General features: G+C 41.0%; 1 pseudogene; it reads right to left on the bottom strand.

The window, feature by feature from the left end:
- Window positions 1–1040: 1040 nt before the first annotated feature.
- Window positions 1041–1640, bottom strand: LOC120850132 (annotated as a pseudogene).
- Window positions 1641–4727: the final 3087 nt, after the last annotated feature.

Below are 4727 nucleotides of genomic sequence, written 5' to 3'. Positions count from 1 at the left end.
TGCGATAGCTGCCAAGTGATGAGTGAGAAAACTTGAGAAAAATTTAGGGCCTGGAAATTTGGCGCCGTGATTCGAGGTTAAGAAGATTAGATTGAGATTTAAGTGCGGTGACACTGCTATGATAAGAGTAATCTGAGTAGATGAACCTTGCTGCGCGATTTTGCACGGTTTCGAGCGTTTTAGTTAGATAAGATTGATGTGGGTCCCAAACAGCAGATGCATATTCTAGTTTCAACCGGACTAGTGAGAGGAAAGCCAGTAGCTTCACTGATGGAGGGGCTAAGCGTAGGTTGCGACCTAGAAAGCCAAGGACGCGATTCGCGTCATTAGCTATCTTTGTTATAATAATAATAATGTTTTATTTTGCACCAAAAATACATGATGCAGGAGGCCTCTAGAAAAAGCTGTCACATAGACTGCTTGACAAAGCCAAAGGCCCCCATACTGGCAGCGTCAGGGCAAGATAAGATAATAAACTATACAAATAAAAGTAATGCGAGATGACCAAGTTAAATCGTTGGAAGAGGTAATGCTAGGTATTTATATGAAGGTACAGGAGATATGAGTTAACCACAAATGACGTAGTTAGGAGATGGGTAAAATTGCCTACAATGAAAAGAAACAAGGAATGTTTCGTTAGCATTCAAAGACAAAAGCCATCTAGCACACCAGGCCTCGATATGGTGAAGATCAGACTGGAGGGCGTGAACGTCAGTGCTGCTATTTATAGGACGATAAACAACGCAGTCGTCTGCGAATAAGCGTATGTTAGATGAGATATTAGCAGGTAGGCCATTTATGTAAATTAAGAGAAGTAGTGGACCGAGAACAGTGCCCTGGGGCACTTCAGAAGCAACCGGGGATCGGGGCAAAGAGTGGTTATTAGCGTGAACGAATTGTTGTCGGTTTGACAAGAAGTTACGAATCCAGTTACAGACTTGAGGGTCGAGGTTTAAACGCGAAAGTTTAGATAAGAGACGTTGGTGTGGAACTTTATCGAAAGCTTTTTCGAAATGTAGAAAGAGGGCATCCGCAGGTATGTTATGATCAGCACTTGAACTTAGATCGTTAGTAAAAAGAGCCAAGCTGGGTTTCACAAGAAAATCCTTTTAAGAAACCATGTTGGCTCGGATGAAAAAAAAATTAACAGATACTAAGAAATGTATAACATGCGAGTAAATTATATGATCCTTTAATTTTGATGGAACACTGGTGATGGAAATGGGACAATAACTGCTCCTTGAGGTTAGTGGATCTTCTTTTCGTATGGGAACGATCTTGCCCACCTTCCAGTCCAGTGGTACCACTCCAGATGAGGGAGATTGCTGAAAAATGTGGGACAAAAGGACGCTTGTGGCACTTTTTGTGTTTTTGAGTATCTTTGAATTGATGCCGTCAACACCTGCGGATGATGTTAGTTTCAAAACTTCGATTGCTTTTAGGACTCCATTAGAATTAAAGACTATGTTTGGCATAACCGGGTGATCAGAATAAGGACATTCAGGGAGATCGCCGGCTTGTTCTTGGGTTAAAACAGAACAGAAGGAGGAGTTCAATGTTTGGGGAATGTCATGTTTGGGAATGGGCGAGTTGTTCTGATCACATAATGATATGGGCTTTGATTGACCGGGGTTGATCATTTTCCGAAATTTTTTGGGATTTCTATGCAACATTGAGGGCAAAGTAGAAGAAAAATATTGCGTTTGGCTTGAGCAACAAGAGAGTCAAACATCTTTTCGGTAGCATTGTATTTATCCCATGCTCGCGTGCTGTTCGACAGTTTGGCTCATCTAAACTGTCGCTTTTTTTGTTGCTGATACGTTTCAGCACGTTATTGAACCACGGAGTTGATGTTTGTTCAATAACAGTGATAGTGGGAATATACGCTGTGATTAGATGTTCCATTTTGTTTTAAAGAAATAACCAGTTTTTTCAACAGAACGTTTTGAAAAGTCAGTGAGAAACCAGCGGCAGAAAGTGTCTAGTTCTTCGTTCATGCTTTTGTAGTCGCCTTTATAATACAGTGTTAAAGTTTTCTTCATTTTTTTGGGGTGCGGAAGTTGACACTGAAATGTGGCGTGTATCGTTACTTGACCACCGAAACCGGGGAAATATGTAATTGACGACATGCTTTCTGGGTGCGAAGCAACCACAAGAGCACAAGGTCAAGGACGTTAGAAAAATGATCAGTTTGCAAGGTTGGGGAAGAAACAAGTTGCGATAAACAAAATGTGAGGCACGTGTTAACGAAGTCGCTTTCTGTGTTGTGTTTCGATGTAGTAAGTGCCAGGTCGGCCCAGGTTATCGCAGGAAAGTTAAAGTCACCGAGCAGAAGAATGGGAGCGTGCTGATATGACGTAGTTATCCATCGAAGGGCTTCATGAAATTCAGCAATATAAAAAAAAAAGAATCGGCATCTGGTGGGCGGTAACAAGCACCGATAATAATGGGTGGGTAGGAAGCATTACAGGGTATAAACATGATTTCTAAATGGGATGGGGTGCTATTATCAACGCATTGCAGGTTGCAATGAGCAGCCAACAAAACGCCCCCGCCGCGTTTGTTCGCACGATCGCGACAAAAGATATCAAAGTTAGGAAAAGAAGATAAGAATTCTGTATCCCAAATAGATGAATTTAACCACGTTTCGGTGAGCACGACAATATTACATTCAGTGGTATCAATGAGGCTGCGAAGTGATTCTGGTTTGGGCAAAATACTTCTGATGTTTGCATAAATGAGAGATAAGCAGCTGTTGTTTGAACTCGCAAAAAAGTTTGTTGATAGCTATGAGGGACGTGGAATAACCTTTTGTGTAGTGTGATCGAATACGTAAGTCGTGTTGTTAATTATAAGTTTGTCATGACGGAGTTTGAAGAGACTTCGTTGGTTTTGAACAAATTCAAGCAAATGCTTTCGAGCAGTGCGTGTATTTGGCGCGTAGCCTTCGGAGATACTGTAGCTGGTACCCTTAAGTTTCTTAGAAAATGAAAGAACTTGCTTTCTGATTTTGAAATGTGCAAATTTTATAATAATATGCCTATTTTTATTAAGCTGGAAGGTTCCAATCCTCTGGGCTCGCTCGAGATCTGTTGGTTCGATGGGCACGTTGAGCACAGCGCTGCAATGCTCAGTTATTAGGCTTTCTGACTGGGCCCATGTTTCGCGTTGATTATCTGTGTGTCCAAAAAAAATAAGATTTGTTCGACGAGCCCTGTCTTCCGAGTCGTCGAATCTGGCTGTCAAATGAGCGATTTGTGTAGCGCTGTCCTTGGCGAGAGTCTGAACGGTTTCGACCTATGACTTGATTGTAACTATAGACGAGCAGTCCTCTTCTATATTCGTAAGCCATTTTTTAATGTCGTTAAACGTTCTATCATGGTCTGATAGTTGTGAACGGATCGATTTCATTTCCTCTAAGAGTGACGCTTGTCCAGACTTGATGTTTTCAGTGGTATTCATATCTGCAGAGCGAGTGTGGGGATCAGGGTTCACTTCATCATCCCCAGATAAAAGCAGTAGTTTCAGTATTACGCATGCACAGTCACGAACAATAATAATACAATAGCCTGGGCTCGGCAGCACTACCAACGCGGCGTAACTCGTACGCGATGTATGTAATCATGTAATCAATACGCTTGACATATATAACGTGTCTCAGAGCTTTACTGATTGATGCCTTTTTATGAATTACGTTTCAGAAAATTTGACGTGCGACTAGCCTCAGATGATAAGTAATTTGGATGAGCGTTTCAAGAAATGTTGCATGATAACAAAACACCTGAATACTTAGATATTCATATAATATTCAAATTACATGATACGTAATTCAATCAGATACATCTGATTTATATGGAGTAAAGTTGATTTTTAATAAATAAAAATGAATTTATATATATATATATATATATATATATATATATATATATATATATATATATATATATATATATATATATATATATATATATTTAAATCCCAATTTTTTCCACCCTTGTTTAAACCGCCACCTATTTCTGCAAATTATTGTTTAGTCTCCTACTGTTTCTATTTCGGCGGGGCTTCCCATAGCACCTGCGTCGTCGCAAAAGCGAAGCTCGAACAAAATAAGGGTGGGCTCATATGCTACAAAAGCGACCGCAGGACACACGCTCGACGACTTCATTCAGGACACGGGCGAGCCATTATGAGACCAAAGAGCGATTCGTCAGCCAATCAGGAGCGATATAGGCGGTCGCCGCGTGTTTAGACTCATACAGGAGTAAAAAAGCAGGTTTGCGTCCCAATTTCTACTTCTGCGGACAGCGAGCGCCCTCCCATGGCCGCCTCGAGAGACTGCCGCGGTCGGATCGCCGAAGAGCTCGAAGGGCTCTCTTCCGACGTAATGACGGATATGGTCCCGATTAGATTGAAACTCAGTATCTCGAGGGCGCTGAGAGGAGGCATCCATTAAAATGTTACCGGCTCTTTGTTGCAACTTTCCATGTTCTAATTTATTTAGGGTTACCACGCGTCAATCTTAAACCCGAGAGGTGATAGAATAATGCCGCAATCGTTTATCTGCCTAACGCGAATGTAAAAAAAAAAAAAAATCTTTTTAACATTATGTTTAAATTATTTTTATATTTTTAATTTTAAAGATCCACTTACGGTTTAGACCGCGACTGCGGTTCACGAGAAGGCTCTTCAAATTGAAAAGTGAAGAACCCGGGAGTTTCACATTTTTA

The sequence above is a fragment of the Ixodes scapularis genome, unplaced genomic scaffold (assembly GCF_016920785.2).
Source record: "Ixodes scapularis isolate PalLabHiFi unplaced genomic scaffold, ASM1692078v2 PGA_scaffold3__209_contigs__length_174095766, whole genome shotgun sequence".
Classification (NCBI taxonomy): Eukaryota; Metazoa; Arthropoda; class Arachnida; order Ixodida; family Ixodidae; genus Ixodes; species Ixodes scapularis.
The sequence above is the reverse complement of the archived record's forward strand: the minus strand, read 5'-3'. Positions and strand labels throughout refer to the sequence as shown.